General features: G+C 38.8%; 1 non-coding gene across 1 annotated transcript; it reads left to right on the top strand.

Moving 5' to 3' along the window:
- Positions 1–12,694: 12,694 nt before the first annotated feature.
- On the top strand, positions 12,695–12,801 carry LOC132542233 (U6 spliceosomal RNA). Its single transcript, XR_009553339.1, has one exon. It is a non-coding gene; the product is annotated as a U6 spliceosomal RNA (small nuclear RNA).
- Positions 12,802–17,880: the final 5,079 nt, after the last annotated feature.

The following is a 17,880-nucleotide window of genomic DNA, read 5'->3' as shown; positions in this document are numbered from 1 at the left end:
AAGTAGATGATCTCACTGTAGGAGTCTAGTTTTGCATGAGTCTATTATTACAATAGTATTTTATTGAGAGGAGTCTACATTTCAATACCAGCATACTCTTCAACTAGCAATATAGGCAAGAGGGAGAAGTATGAACCACTATGATAGAAATTGGGGAAATTGGCTTGCCTGAGGCAGAAGACTGGGTGGAAGCTGACAGATATCCCTTCGTATGGAGAAGAGAAGCAACTTCTGAATGAAGGTCTTCATAATTTCTCTGTGAACACTTTTGATCACGTGTGTAGAGTTCAGAAGGTACCACAGGTTGGCCCAATTTACATCCAAACTTATACCATATTTTAGAAACGTACTATCAGGACTCCATATTGATTTAATGCAGGCAAGACCTCTTCTATAGTCAGGTTATCTGTTATCATTATCCCCAACCTCCCAACCCCCACACAATCAGTCTTCTTAAATAACTGGTTTTGTTTCATTGATGTTACCTCTTCTCTCCTTCCCACTTTTATATAATCTGATGTCATTATAGTGTCAATGCACAAAACATTTCAGTCTGTCAGGATCATAACAATACACAGGACACATAATTCAGGAAGCAAATGGAAGACTCAACCTCTTATGTCAAAGAATACAGTACAATATATTTTAATAGTGCTTCTGGTTTTCACTGGTAGTTTATAGTGCCAAACTTTCTTTTTGTTCTGATTCATGGGAGGGTGATACAATATTCCAATAGTTAAATTTTATTCAAACTCTATTTTTGAAACTGTTGGTTGGCTACTCATTATAGGTTCTTCCTGTAATTCCTTCAGGTCACAGAGGTGGAAAAATTATTGATTTAATGTCCTCACATATATATTGATTTTTGTGTGTGTGACTTAATAGACCAGGGTCAGACTAATTCTGACTCTGATTCATGAAAGCACTTTAAACATTTTTTTTAGCCAACCAAAGAAGAGGGGTCCCAGGATGAAATTTTAATTATCATAGTAATTTAGATTTCTGTGATAGGACTACAACTAGACTATAAAATGATGTTCCCTGGTGTTTAAAACTAAGCCATGCTGGGGGTTGGGTGGTGGTGCACTGGGTTAAACAGACACAGTAAGAAGCTCAAGGACCTGCACAATGATGCCAGTTGGAGCCCCCACTCCCCACCAGCAGGGGAGTTGCTTCACTTTCTTAAGTCACTGTCTTTCTATTTCTCTCTCCCCTCTCAATTTCTTTTCTTTTTTTTTATATTTATTTTATTTATTTATTCCCTTTTGTTGCCCTTGTTGTTTTATTGTTGTAGTTATTATTGTTGTTGTCGTTGTTAGATAGGACAGAGAGAAATGGAGAGAGGAGGGGAAGACAGAGAGGAGGAGAGAAAGATAGACACCTGCAGACCTGCTTCACCGCCTGTGAAGCGACTCCCCTGCAGGTGGGGAGCCGGGGTTCGAACCAGGATCCTTATGCCGGTCCTTGTGCTTTGCGCCACCTGCGCTTAACCCGCTGCGCTACAGCCCGATTCCCTCCCCTCTCAATTTCTATCTTATCCAATAAAGTGAAAAACAATGACTGCCAGGAGCAGAGTATTCCTAGAGCAGGCACCCAGCCCCAGTGATAACCCTAGAGGCAAAAAAAAACACCAACCCAAAAAACAAAAACTAAGTCATGTATAAAGGATGGAAACACCTGAAATTAACATTTCTGACATGAAAAAGCCTTACAATATTCCACAATATTGAACTGACAATAAGTTCTCCTATAAAACTTAATTAGTATTTTCTTTACTAGAATGATTTGGGCATGGGATGATAGCACAGTGGTTATGCAAAAAGACTTTAATGCGAAAAAAAAAAAAATGAAGGCTTTAATGCCTAAAACTTCAAACTCCCAAGTTCAGTCCCTAATACTACCATAAGCCAGAGCTGAGTAGTGCTCTGGTAAAAATAATAGATAAGCATTTTTTAAGAATAGGTACTAAAATGGAATGGAGCATAAAAATATAAGAGCAGAGGAAAAGACACTGAATTGTTTAAAGCTTTCCCTTTTTCCAATGCAAGACTGGATTGAGCTGTATGTCAAAATAAGACATACAACTTTTGAAAACACAACACTATCTTTTCATAAAGTAGTTTGTATAGAAAATATAACTTCAATCAGGCACTTGAAGAATGACTGAGACACTGTTGAAGCTCTGGGTACTGAGAGATAAGTTAATACTGGGCTACTGGAGTCATGAATACCAAACTCAACACTGGAGTCTTTTTTTTTTTTTTTTTAAATCAGACCTTCAGGACCATATATACATATTTTCCAGCAGAGAGCAGCAGAACTTTACTGGTCTTTTAAAAATAAATCCTAGCAGTTTTTCTGTTTTACTTAATCTTTTTCAAATGCTCAGCAAAAGAATGATATATGCATATATGTGTGTGGTCATAAAGGCAAATATATACTATGCTAATTAAAATGTGTATATTAATGTATCTTATATGTGCCTATCATAAGTAATATGTTGCATATTTATTTTATTTTATAACAATAATTGCATGGTAGGACTTACATTTAGGCAAATCTGAGTTCTCTTCAGAGTTCTGAAACTTCCGGATGGAAAGGACCTGAGGCAATAACAAAAGGGAACAAAGGGGAACCTCAATTGCCTAATGTATTAATGGAATCATCTACTAGTCACTTGGTAACTCCGTGTTATAAGGAATTATTGTTGAAGGTACAATGAGAGTTCTTAAAAAAAAAAAAAAACTGTGTTTTAACTATGCAGTTGAGTTTTATTATCTACCAAAAGGAGATAATTCTACCTACATCTCAAGGGGCTGTGTAGATCAGATAGAAATGAAGGAAACACTACTTGTTATTTTAAAATCATGGTAAATATGTCTCACTCTGTGTGTAAGCTTACTGCCAACACTGTTTTTAAGTGTCCAGTTCAGTAGTTCAGATTATGTACAATTAAGCCACAAAACTTTTTATTTTGCAAAAGCAAAAGTCTATGTCAGTTAAACAAGTCCTCACCCATATTTCCCCAGTAGGCAACTGCCAGACTGTTTCTATGATACTGATTTTTTTTTTTTTTTTGTCTCTATGAATCAACACTACGAATCTACTGCTCCTGAAGGCTGCTTTTCCCATTTTGTTGCCCTTGTTGTGGTTATTATTGTTGTTATAGCTGTTGCTGTTGTTGGATAGGACAAAGAGAAATTGAGAGAGGCGGGGAAGACAGAGAAGGAGAGAAAGACAGACACCTGTAGACCTATTTCACCACTTGTGAAACAATTCCCCTCCAGGTGGGGGGGGGGGGCGGCTCCAACCAGGATCTTTATGCCAGTCCTTGTCCTTTGAGCCACGTGTTAGCTTAACCTGCTGTACTACTGTCTGGTCCCCTATACTGACTTTCCTATTTTATTTTAATGTGTGTGTGTGTGAGAGAGAGAGAGAGATACAGAGGAAAAGACACAGAAATACTAGGGCACTGCTCTGCTCTGGTTTATGGTTGTGCTGGGGATTGAACTTGGGTCTCAGAGCCTCAGTCAAGACAGTCCTTTGCATAACCATTATGCTATCTCTCCAGCCCCTGACTTTCTTTCTTTCTCTTTTTTACCTCCAGGGTTATTGCACCATGAATCCACTGCTCCTGAAGGCCATTTTCCCCCCTTTTGTTGCCCTTGTTGTTGTAGCCTTGTGGTTATTATTGTTGTTGTTGATGTCATTCGTTGTTGGATAGGACAGAGAGAAATGGAGAGAGGAGGGGGAGACAGAGAGAGGGAGAGAAAGATAGACACCTGTAGACCCACTTCACTGCCTGCAAAGCGACTCCCCTGCAGGTGGGGAGCCGGGGGCTCAAACTGGGATCCTTACACCAGTCCTTGTGCTTTGTGCCACTTGCGCTTAACCTGCTGCGCTACCGCCTGATCCCCTAGCCCCTGACTTTCTAAGTACCTCATATAGGTGAAATAATATAGTAGTTATTATTTTTTGTTATTGAATTTCTCATTTAATATAAAGGACTTAAGGTTCACCCATGCTATAGCATGTATCAGAATTTTTTTTTCCTTTTAAAATCTGGGTAGTATGCCTTTGCATCTATATGTACCTGGTGTATTTTAAAATAGGAATATAGATGGTCAGACAAGTGACTCAGTAGGGAGAATGCAAAGTTTGTATGCATATGGCCCCTAGATTCAATTACCAGCACCACATATGCCACAGTAGTAATCTAGATTTCTCTTTTTCTCTAAATAAATAAAAATAGGAATTAAAAAAAATGATTTGGGACTCCTCCTAGTTCTACTGCGATAACAAAGATCAGACCTAGTCTCCTGTATAAACAACAAGAAACTTGGCTAAAATACATAAAAACAACATTTAGACACTGGTCAACAAGTAGTTTGGATCATGATCCCTGAGAGAAATAAAGCAAAAAGATAAACCTTATAAACAGCCCAGATTTTTGCCAGGACACCATTTCAAGGCTGTAATTGCAGCAGTGGTGGGAATCCAAGCAGAACCTTGTAATCTCTCTTGAGTTGAGAATTTGGGAAGACCAAGGTGATTGGAAGTTTCCAGGCAGAATCTTAAAGAAGAGGCAACTATGTAGAAGAGATCCAGAATTCCATAGAAGAGTCTCTTGACTAAGCCAGTGTAGGGTGACTCTCCATGAGGAATGTAAAGAAGGAAGGGTTGGAGCTTGGTGTTGGTGCACCTAGTTGAGCACATATATTACAATGCACAAAGACCTGAGTTCAAGCCCCTGGTCCCCACCTGTAGGGAGGGACTTCTGTGAGCAGTGAAGGAGTACTGTGGGTCTCTCTCTCTCTCTCCAGCTTATCTCTCTTGCCTCTTTCTCTCCTTACACACACACACACACACACACACACACACACACACACACACACAATGATTGATTGGGGTAGTTGTAAGCTGTATAATATTCATATTAGTATATGGTTTCAAAGATGTAGGAAGTTCAATTAGCCAGTGTCCTCAGTAGACAACAGGAAATTCACAGTAATCAATGGAGTCATCTCATAGATTTAATAGCTACTCAGATTAATTGGTAGTACCAGAAATCTCCAGAGTAACATCTTCCATAGAAAAACTTAAAATGGGCCTTGGACTGACCAGTGGAATAAAATTGAGAACCCAGAACTAAGCCCCCACACCTATGGACATCTAATCTTTGACAAAGATGCCCAGACTATTAAATGGGGAAAGCAGAGTCTCTTCAACAAATGGTGTTGGAAACAATGGGTTTAAACATGCAGAAGAATGAAACCGAACCACTATATTTCACCAAACACAAAAGTATATTCCAAGTGGAGCAACGACTTGAATGTTAGACCAGAAAATATCAGATACTTAGAGGAAAATATTGGCAGAACTCTTTTCAGCATCAATTTTAAAGACATCTTCAATGAAACAAATCCAGTTACAAAGAAGACTAAGGCAAGCATAAACCTACGGGACTACATCAATTTAAAAAGCTTCTGCTCAGCAAAAGAAACCACTACCCAAACCAAGAGACCCCTCACAGAATGGGAGAAGATCTTTACATGCCATACATCAGACAAGAGACTAATAACCAGAACAAATAAAGAGCTTGCCAAACTCAACAAGAAAATAACCCCCTCCAAAAATGAGGAGAGGACATGGACAGAATATTCACCACAGAAGAGATCCAAAAGGCTGAGAAACATATGAAAAAATGCTCTAAGTCTCTGATTGTCAGAGAAATGCAAATAAAGACAACAACCACTTCACTCCTGTGAGAATGTCATACATCAGAAAAAGTAACAGCAGCAAATGTTGGAGAGGTTGTGGGGTCAAAGGAACCCTCCTGCACTGCAAGTCATAGGGTGGGGGTAGATAGCATAATGGAGATACAAAGAGAGTCTCATGCCTGAGGCTCCAAAGTCCCGGGTTTAATCCCCTGCACTACCATAAACCAAAGCTGAGCAGTGCTCTGGTAAATAAATAAATAAACAAACATCTACTCTCTTAAAAAACACAGGCCATACAAAGTTATGTCATAATCAAGCTGTTTGAAGCCAATGATTATGAGGTAATCCTAAGAATACATACACTTCTATACAACAGAACAAGATAGGAATTAGCACAAGTTTATAGTCAGAGCAACCAAATGAGAAGAAAATGAGTATTTCAATGTGCTGATAGAAAAAAACATTTCAAACTAGAATTTCATATACACTGAAAATATTATTTAGAATTTAAGGCAAAACTTAAGATGTTTTTTCACAAAAGCTGATAACATTTATTTCATATAGGCCTCTAATAAAGATACTTCTTTAGGCTTAAATAAGATGGTAGCAAAGAGAAATATTAGTCTATACAAAGGAAGTAATATCACAAGAAATGGTAAACATGTTCATAAATATAACATTTTTACTAATTGTCTTCTTTTAGATTTTTTTAAACTTTTTAATTTGATAGGACAAAGAGAATTTGAGAGGGAAGGAAGAGAGAGGAGGAAGAGGTGTCTTTAGCACTGGTTCACTGCTAGTGAAGCTTTTCCCTCTACAAGTGGTTTGAACTCAGGTCCCTGAACTTGGTAACAAGAGGGTAGCTGTGTCACTGAGAGCCCATTGTCTTCCTTTCTTTAAAGATAAAAGCATTTGCCAAACAAAAATAATGACAAAGAACTATGGGGTTATAATACAATTAAACAAGTGTATTGTGTTAGCTGCACAAATAATGGAAAATATGAAATAGAAGTGTAATAGTAAAAAAAAAAGTGTAATGATGTCAGGCTTTCTGTTCAAAAGTCTGGACTATATTATTATTATTGAAAGTAGACTGTTCAAAGAAGGACTATATTATTATTGAAGGTAGACTGAGATAAAACTGAAAATAAGGGACTTCTGGAAGTGGGGCTATGGAGCAGCAGCAGTGTTTCTCTCCTCTCCTCTCCCGGGTTAACTAGGAATACAAAGGAGACCACCTGTGACCACAACGAGGCAGAACTAAAACAACTTCAGGAACCCACCAAATCACCGGTGAGTGCAAATACATGTGGCTCATGGACAGAGAGGAGCGTAAGGAGAGATCAAGTGGCTGGTAACAGTCTGGCAGTTTACCAGTTGAGACACCACCTCCAATCTGTTTAACCAAAAAAAAGATAGCTGAAGGGAGTAGAGGACTCCCCTAAGACTCACCAAATGCAAATGTGAGTCTCCACAGCTACTGCTCTCAGAATCTGGAGGGGGGAGGGAGGCCATGTACTGATACCAGGGGACAGAAAACTAACCAGGAAAATCAGAAGAAGATATATACCTCAGTGGCCTAGTGGTGGGGCTGTGAGAGTCTCTTTTGCATAACCACTGAATTATCTCTGACCCCCCTGCTTTATCTCTTGGTCAGGAGTCAATGATTAAGCTAAGAAGCCTATTTATAGCTTAGAAACCCTCAGGCTCCCATAGGGTACAGGGAAGAAAAAGAGCAAAAGAGGCTTTTAAGCCACTGTGGTCCAACTCAGGGAAATATATATATATTTAAATAAATATATATAATATATGAAACTGTCAATTTACACAACTGTGAACTCTTTAATTACCTTACTTAGACACAAGTCAATCCAGGCAAGAGTGATCAGTAATTTGAAAAGTACTGAGAGAGGGACCTCAGAACATACTATATAGAATGGTTAAACCAACAAGAAGAAATATTGGAGAAATGAACCAGGACATGAGTCCAGCTAAAAGCCCCCCAAAGATTGAAGCACAAAATAATAGGGTCAACATCCAAACACTACTTAAGGAAATAATCACATGAGGGAATAGAGTTTGAAAAAAGTGTCACCAGAAATGCAGAAACAACAAATGAGACTCCGGAAGAAAACACTATCTCACGGTTATTAGAGAGCTGAAAGCTTAAATATTTAGCTGAGCTAAGAACACAACTAGCTGAACAAGCTAAAACAGTATCAGAACTGGGTAACAAAATAGATGAACTCCATAAAACAGTAGAGGGGAGAAAGAATAGAATAATGAGGCTGAAGACAGAATTAGCAAGATCAAGGATGAATTAGAGAGAACTAAAAAAGAAGTAAGAGATCTCAGAAAGAGATTAAGAGATACTGAAAACAATAACAGAGACCTATTAGATGAATTCAAAGAAATAATATACACATTATTTGCTTACCAGAGGAAGAAAGAGAAGGAGGGGAAGAAAGCATTCTGCAGGCCATAATAGCTGAGAACTTCTCTAATCTAGACAACATAAAAGACAGACAGGTAGGGGAGTTAAAGGTAGTGGATTAAGCGCAGGTGGTGCAAAGCACAAAGACCAACATAAGGATCCTGGTTCGAGCACCTAGCTCCAAACCTGCAGGGGAGTCGCTTCACAAGCAGTGAAGCAGGTCTGTAGGAATCTTTCTCTCTCCCTCTCTGTCTTCCCCTCCTCTCTCCATTTCTCTCTGTCCTATCCAGGAATGATGACATCAGTAACAACAATAATAACTACAACAATAACACAACAAGGGCAACAAAAAGGAATGAATAAATAAATAAATATTTTAAAAAACATTAAAAAAAGACATAAGGTTCAAGAAGCCCAGGGGGTCCCGAACAGAATTAACCCAGACTGAAAGACACCAAGACACATCATATTGAGAATGGAAAGGAATAAGGATAAAGAAAGGATCCTGAAGGCTGCAAGAGAAAAACAAACAGTTATCTACAGAGGAAAACGCATAAGATTAGCAGCAGACTTCTCCACACAAACACTACATGCCAGAAGAGAATGGCAAGGTATCTATCAAGTGCTCAATCAGAAAAGCTTTCAACCAAGACTACTGTATCCTGCTAGGCTATCATTCAGACTAGATGGAGACATAAAAACCTTCTCAGACAAGCAACAGTTAAAAGAATCAACTGTCACCAAGATCAACAAAAGTAAATATTGGTTCCTTGAAAGCGTGAACAAAATCAACAAACCTTTAGCCAGACTCACAAAATAAAAAAGGGAGAAGACCTAAATAAATCGGATCATAAATGAAAGAGGAGATATCACAACAGACACAGCAGAAATTCAGCATATCATGCTGCTGGGAAATTGTGCAGATGCATTCACATCTGCCATGTTTTCCCCTCAGGCTACTAGTTCCCGTGAGAGTTGGGACATTCTGGGAGTGCCTGTTCCGCCATGTTATGCCCTCAGGACATTGTCTATATCCTCGCGATATCTGGAGTGCTTTGGTCACTCCTCCCCCCTCCCATTCTCAGGAGAGTTATCATCCTATCCTGGAGTGCTATGGTTACTCCTCCCCCTTCCCATTCTCGTGAAAGCTACTCCTATAAAAACCCTTCGTTTTCCGCACCTCGCTCTCTTGCCGACACTTCACTCCGGTGTTCAGACGCAGGAAAGGTTACTGTGTGAGGCGGCCATTTTCGTTACCTCCACGTGGCCCAACCTGCTTCTCTAGCACCCAACTCTGAGGTGCCAGCGCAAATAAAGATTTGTGTTTCCTCTTCGCTCCAGACCCCCTCTCTCTCATCTCTGCGGCCCGCGCACAACAACATCTGGCTCAACAACATCATGCGAGGCTTCTATGAACAACTCTATGCCACCAAGCTAGAGAACCTGGAAGAAATGGACAATTTTTTAGATACCTACAAACTTCCAAAATTAAGTAAAGAGGAAGTGGATAACATGAACAGGCCCATCACAGCTAATGAAATTGAAATAGTTATCAAAAACCTTCCCAAAAATAAAAGTCCTGGACCAGATGTTTTACAAATGAACTCTACAAAATCTTCAAAGAAGAACTAACACTTTTTCTTTCAAAAGTCTTCCAGAAGATTGAAGACACTGGAATACTCCTTGCCAGCTTCTATGAAGCCAACATCACTTTGGTACCGAAAGCAGACAGGGACACAACCAAAAAAGAAAACTACAGACCAATATCTCTGATGAACATAGATGCTAAAATATTGAACAAAATTATAACCAACCGGATATATCAGTATATTCAAAAGATTGTTCATCATGACTAACTGGGGTTTATCCCAGGGATGCAAGGTTGGTTTAATAGATGTAAATCAATTGTGATCTACCACATCAATAAAAGCAAGACCAAAAACCACACGATCATATCAATAGATGTATAGACAGCCTTTGAAAAAATACAACATCCCTTTATGATCAAAACACTACAAATAGTGGGAATAGATGGAAAATGGAAAATTCCTCTAGATAATGGAATATATATATAGCAAACCTACAGCCAACATCATACTCAATGGTGAAAAACTGGAAGCATTTCCTCTCAGATCAGGTACTAGACAGGGATGCCCACTTTCATCATTATTATTCAATATAGTGTTGGAAGTTCTTGCTATAGCAATCAAGGCAGGAGCAAGGAATTAAAGGGATACAGATTGGAAGTGAGGAAGTCAAACTCTGCCTATTTGCAGATGACATAATAATATACATAGAAAAACCTAAGGAATCCAGCAAGAAACTTTTGGATATCATCAGGCAATACAGTAAGGTATCAGGCTACAAAATTAACATTCAAAGGTCAGTGGCATTCCTCTATGCAAACACTAAGTTAGAAGAAATTGAAATCCAGAAATCAATTCCTTTTACCATAGCAACAAAAAAAGTAATGGGAGTTGGGTGGTACCGCAGCGGGTTAAGTGCAGGTGGCACAAAGTGCAAGGACCAGCATAAGGATCCAGGTTCGAGACCCCAGCTCCCCACCTGCAGGGGAGTCGCTTCACAGGCAGTGAAGCAGGTCTGCAGGTGTCTGTCTTTCTCTCCCTCTCTCTGTCTTCCCCTCCTCTATCCAATTCTCTCTGACCTATCCAACAATGATGACAACAATAATAACTGTAACAATAAAACAACAAGGGCAATAAAAGGGAATAAATAAATATTTTTAAAAAATTTTAATTATCTAGGAATAAACCTAACCAAAGAAGTGAAAAACTTGTATACTGAAAATTATGAGTCATTACTCAAGGAAACTGAAAAAGACACAAAGAAGTGGAAAGACATTCCATGCTCATGTGTTGGAAGAATTAACATAATCAGAATGAATATACTGCCCAGAGCCATCTACAAATTTAATGCAATCCTCATCAAGATCCCAACCACATTTTTAGGGAGAATAGAACAAATGCTACAAATGTTTATCTGGAACCAGAAGACACCTAGAATTGCCAAAACAGTCTTGAGAAGAAAGAACTGGAGGCATCACACTCCCAGATCATCCCATAGTCATCCTTCTGTTTCTGGCTTATTTCACTTAACATGAATTTTTCAAGGTCCATCCAAGATCAGCCTTAGCAGCAAAATTTGTAATAGCCAAAACTTGGAAGCAATCCAGGTGTCTAACAGCAGATGAGTGGCTGAACAAGTTGTGGTATAAATACATAATGAAATACTACTCAGCTATTAAAAATGGTGACTTCACCATTTTCAGCCAATCTTGGATGGAGCTTGAAAAATTCATGTTAAGTGAAATAAGTCAGAAACAGATGGATGAATATGGGATGATCTCACTCTCAGACAGAAGTTGAATAACAAGATCAGAAGAGAAAACACAAATAGAACCTGAACTGCAATTGGTGTATTGCACCAAAGTAAAAGACTCTGGGGTGCGTGAGGTGGATAGGTCCAAAAAGGATGACAGAGGACCTAGTGGGGGTTGTATTGTTATATGGAAATCTGCGAAATGTTATGCATGTAGAAGCTATTTTATTTACTGTCGAATGAAAAACATTAGTTCCCCAATAACGAAATTAAAAAAAGAAATAAGACTTTGATAAATAACTATTAGAAAGTCCAGGAAATCTGTAGGAATAGTGCATGAAGCCAGGGATCATGTTCAGGATTGTGACTTATTTCCCCACTTACCTTTTGTAAAAAGAAGAATGTGACCACTACCCTTTGGTTCATGCCTAGGACTGGCAATGGTCTACTCTACAACAGTCAGCATCATTTCCTGGATCCCTATCTTCTACATCAAAGAAGCAGGAACAATGACTTAAATCTGAGAACATCCCCATGTGGGAGGAAAAAAGAAATCATGTTCATCATTCAGGAATACTAAAGTGCTCTGGCATAAGCTAACATTCTTCTGTAACAATTTTTATCAGTAATGTTTTAGACTCCAGGACACTGTGCATTTGGAATTTGGAAACTGGTCTGTTTCTTATTTTTCAGTTTATCTCAGGAAATTGCAAGGAGATAGTCTTCAAATAAGTCAAACAAAAACAGCCAGCCCCCAAATGAAAAACAAAATAAAATACCTCAGAGACTAACTAATAAACCAATAGGGGAGATAAAAGGAAACATTAAAAGATACAAAATCTTTAAGAAGTTTAAAAAAAAAAAAAGCCTGGTAAAATAGTTCACTTGAATAGTGTGTTGCTTTGCCAAATGTAATAAGTAGATTTAAGGCTGACCCACATTGAAGGAAGCTACCAATCTGGGGTCTCTCTAGTTCTCCCTCTCCCTCTCTGTCTCTCTTTGTCTCTATCTGAAAAGCAAAAACAAAATGTTTTGAGCTGACAAACATAGCTCACTTGGATAGTGTGCTGCTTTGTCAAGTGTGTGACCCAGGTTCAAACCTGGCTCTCACTGCACTGAAGGAAGCTTTGGTGTTGTGGTCGGTCTCTCTCTTCCTCTCTAGAAAAAAAAAAAAAAAAAAAAAAAAAAAAAAAAAAAAACTGTGCTCACTTTGGCACTACATATACTAAAATTGGAACAATACAGAGAAGATTAGCATGGCCCCTGTAGAAGGATGACATGCAAATTCATGAAGTGTTCCATATTAAAAAAAAAAACAAACAGGAAAAATGGTAAATACAAAAACAGAGTGGTGTTGCACCTGATTAAGCACCATATACTTTGGCTAATGTCCTGGATTCAATACTAAGCGCGCGCGCACACACACACACACACACACACACACACACACACACACGATGACAGAAGATGATAAATGATATACCATATATTAATGAAAATAAAGTATGGCTATAATAATATTGGAAATATATGTTGTCCAGGAGGTGGCTCAGTGATAAAGCTTTGGACTCTCAAGCATGAAGTCCCAAGTTCGATCCCCAGCAGCACATGTGCCAGAGTGATGTTTGGTTCTTTCTCTCTCCTCCTATCTTTCTCATAAATAAATAAAGTATTTTTTTAAAAAAAGAAATATACTTAAGTTATTTTAAGATTTATGTATTCACTTTTGAAAGAGAAAGTGAGAAGAAGGAGAAAGAACCAGAGCATCACTCTGGAACATGCAATGCCTTGGCTCAAAATCAGAACTTGACCTCATGCTTAGGAGTTGAATGTGCTTATCCACTGCACCACCTACTGGGCTGCTAATTTTTTTTTAATTGAAATATTTTACAAATCTGGTGTTGTCTGAGGATTAGTTTTCACCTCCCAAAATATCTGTTAGCACATCTTACCCACCACCAAAGTGACATCTCCCTCCACTACAAGGTATTAGGTCTTCCCCTACCCCCAACACTTACCAATCTTGTCCCTTCTCTGCTCAATGACCTAAGCTCTGCAGACATAGACCAAGGATGTATATATGGTTCACCCTATCTGATTCCTTGCTTTGTTTCTTAAATCCCCACATAAGTGAGATCATCTGGTATTTGTTCTCCTTCTTACTTAGCTTGATATGGCTTATACTGGGGAAAGAGAACTTTAGCCAAATGCCAGGACCCTGAGATTTGATGCTCTCAGGGTTGAGAGAAAATAACTTCAGTCATTTTATAGTTTATCTCAAGAATCTGGAGGGAGAGCACTTAGCCACCTCCAGGTGGGAGAATGTCAGGTGTGCCTGTGATCAGAGCTCAAGGCAGAGTACTGATAAACATATCAAAAGGAACAGGAAGAACACAGATGTTTTTAGGTAAAACACAATAGAAATAATTGTCAAAGCACAAAATACTTTCTTTTTTTTTCCTTTTTACTTATTTATTTATTCCCTTTTGTTGCCCTTGTTTTTTATTGTTGTAGTTATTGATGTCGTCGTTGTTGGATAGGACAGAGAGAAATGGAGAGAGGAGGGAAGACATCCAGAAATTACTCCCATTCACTGTTGCAGCAAAATCAATAAAATACCTAGGAATAAACCTGGCCAAAGAAGTGAAAGACCTGTATACTGAAAACTATGAGTCACTATTCAAGGAAATAGAAACTGATACCAAGAAATGGAAAGACACCCCATGCTCATGGATCGGAAGAATAAATATCACCAAATATTCTCCCCAGAGCCATATACAAATTTAATGTGATACCCATCAAAGTTCCACCAAGCTTTTAAGAGAATAGAACAAAAACTACAATCATTTATCTGGAACCAGAAAACACCTAGAATTGCAAAACCATCTTGAGGAAAAGAAACAGAAATGGAGGCATCACACTCCCAGATCTCAAACTATATTATAAGACTATCATCATCAAAACAGCCTGGTACTGGAACAAAAATAGGCACACAGATCAGTGGAACAGAATTGAAAGCCCAGAACTAAACCCCCACACCTATGGACATCTAATCTTTGATAAGGGGGCCCAAAGTATTAAATAGAAGAAGGAGGCTCTCTTCAATAAATGGTGCTGGGAAAACTGGGTTGTAACATGCAGAAGAATGAAATTGAACCACTTTATCTCAAACGAAAATCAATTCCAAATGGATCAAGGACCTGGATGTTAGACCGGAAACTATCAAATACTTAGAAGAAAACACTGGTGGAACACTTTCCCAACTAAACTTCAAGGACATCGTTAATGAAACAAACCCAATTGCAAGGAAGACTAAAGCAGAAACAAACCAATGGGACTACATCAAATTGAAAAGCTTCTGCACAGCCAAAGTAACTATCACACAAATAAAGAAACCCCTCACAGAATGGGAGAAGATCTTCACATGCCATACATCAGACAAGAGACTAATAACCAATATATACAAAGAGCTCAGCAAACGTAGCACTAAAAAAGCAAATGACCCCATCCAAAAATGGGCAGAGGATACGAATAAGACATTCACTTCAGAGGAGAGGAGGGGAAGACAGAGAGGGGGAGAGAAAGACAGACACCTGCAGACCTGCTTCACTGCCTGTGAAGGGACACCCCTGCAGGTGGGGAGCTGTGGACTTGAACCAGAATCCTTACGCCGGTCCTTGCCCTTTGCGTCACGTGTGCTTAACCCACTGCACTACCGCCGACTCCCCACAAATTACTTTCGAGGTATGGGAGACATCTAGATTGTGCTCAACCTTGATTACAATAGTCTTTGAATTACAATAGGCACAATTCTCTGATGCCTCAAGAAATATTCATGTCACTCTATTATGCACAAACCACAGACCCTTTAGGGAAGTAGCCAGAGGTCTAAATTACCGATGTGTATTTTTCATAATCTCAAGGTCTATGGGTTGTCATTATAACTGACACTCTTTATACTTCTGCCTTCAGGGGGGAGAGATTAGTGACAAAAAGAAGTGTCTGAAGTATTACTTACTGGGCACCTGTTAACCATCAACCAGACATGTGTTGTAAACACGGAGCCTTTAGATAAAATCGGTTTGATCTCTTCCACTTTCATCCATATTGCAGCAAAGGGCAAGATTTCATCTTTTCTATAGTGTACAGAAACTGTAAGTGGGTCTATTATCAGAAACAAAGAAGGCTATATCATATCTGAGAGGTAGAGTTATTAAGAAGATGTAACAATCCCAAATGAATTTGCACTTAATAATCAATTATTTAAATGCATACACACTACTATAGAACTGAAAGGAGACATAATCAAGTCCAAATTTACTTTTTTTTTGCCTCCAGGGTTATCACTGGAATTTGGTGCCTGTACTACAGATCCACGACTCCTGTGGCCATTTTTCAATTTTTTAGATAGGAGGGGGAGATAGAAAGGGAGAGAGACAGAGGGACACCTGCAGATCTGCTTCACAGTTTAAGAAATAACCCTAATCATTATACAAGGTAGACAGAAAATCAATGATATAGAAGATTAAAACAGCACTATAAACTAACTTTACCACTCATGAAGCTTTACCCCTGCAGGTGGGGACTGGGGTCTTGAACTGGGTTCTTGCATATTGTATGTAACATATGCATTCAACCCAGTGCACACACCACTGCCCAATCCCTCGACTTTATCTAATTGACATCTTACCCAACTGAAGCAGAATACACATCCATTTCAAAAATATTTTAAAACATTTACTGAAATGGATCTTATGATGGGAGATAAATAGCCTGAGAAGATATTTTAAGAATTTAAAAGGATACTCAAAAAAATTCAACATCCATTTGTGGTGCAAAAAAGAACAATCAACAATGGTTAGTGTTTTAATTTTAGATTTATAGTAGGTGAGTGGTGTTATCTCACTGTGATGTTAACTTCATACCTGATGGCTCAGGATTCTCCCCAACTCCTCCCACCCCTTACTGGAAGTGTTGACAATTTTTTAAAAATTTATTTATAAAGTGGAAATATTAACAAGACCATAGGATAAGAGGGGTGCAATTCCACATAATTCCTGCCACCAGAACTCTGTATCACATCCCCTCCCTTGAAAATCTTCCTATTCTTTATTGCTCTGGGAGTATGGACCCAGGGTCATTATGGAGTGCAGAAGGTGGAAGGTCTGGTTTTGTAATTGCTTCTCCATTGAACATGGGCATTGGCAGGGCGATCCATATTCCTAGCCTGTCTCTCTCCCTCTTTCCCTAGTGGGACAGGGCTCTGGGGAGGCAGGGCTCTAGGATACATTGGTGAGGTCTAGGATACATTGGTCAGGTTGGAGTCATGATAATATCTGAAACGTGGTGGCTGAAAAAGCATTAAGACATAAAGCATAATAAATTGTTAGGAACCTAAAGGCAAGAATATTGCGAATGAAATTTGGGGTCTCCATTTTGGAAAAAGCTAGTACATCTATTTTAGGTGTATTCTAAGGGGCACACTACTTTACTAGTTTTTGCCTGAGCCTGACAGCTAACATGCAGGTGGACCCAAGGTATTGTCTGGGGGGATGGACCAGGGAAGAGAGTAGCTCTCAAATATGGGAAAAGTGTATAATATTGTTAACTGTAAATCCCATCGATTTGATCTGGGGCCCATATTCATCACAGGAGCCTGTATAACCTCTGCAGGTCTGTATAAACTCTATAGGTCTGAGCTTGCATTCTGTGGTCATAGGTAGGCACATTCTAGGCTGCACTAATTATTTGCCATCCACATATCTTCTTTGATCTGTCCACATTTTTTATAAATTTAAATGAGTGGTTATTTTTTTTTTACTGACATTTAAAATTTCTTTATATGTTCTGTGTTTCAGTTCTCTATCAGCAATGGGACTTCCCAGTTTGTTGCCTGTCTCTTCAGTTTCTTAATCATCTCGTTCATAGAGCAGAAGTTCCTCATCTAAATGAAGACTGTTTTTTTCTTTTATGAATTATGACTTGGAAGTCAAATCTAAGAATACTTTAACTCAAGTCACATATTTTTTTCTCTAGTTTCCCTTTTGCATTTATGTCTGTGATTAATTTGAGTTAATTTTTTATATGACATAAGGTTCTAAATTTTTTTAATTATCTTTATTTATTGGCTAGAGACAGCCAGAAAACAAGAGGGTGTATAGAGAGGGAGAGAGACAGATAGATACCTGCAGCACAGCTTCACCACTCACAAAGCTTTCCCCCCTGTAGGTGGGCACCAGGGGCTCAAACCCAGGTCCTTGTACATTGTAATACGTGTGCTCAACCAGGTGTGCCACCACCCGGCTACTAAATTTGCTTTGCTGATTTTTTCTTCTTTTTTCTTTTCACTTTTAAAACAAAACATTTATTGTGCCACTGTTGGAATCC

This window comes from Erinaceus europaeus, chromosome 12 (genome assembly GCF_950295315.1).
Source record: "Erinaceus europaeus chromosome 12, mEriEur2.1, whole genome shotgun sequence".
Lineage (NCBI taxonomy): Eukaryota > Metazoa > Chordata > Mammalia > Eulipotyphla > Erinaceidae > Erinaceus > Erinaceus europaeus.
This window is presented reverse-complemented; position numbering and strand designations above follow the sequence as displayed.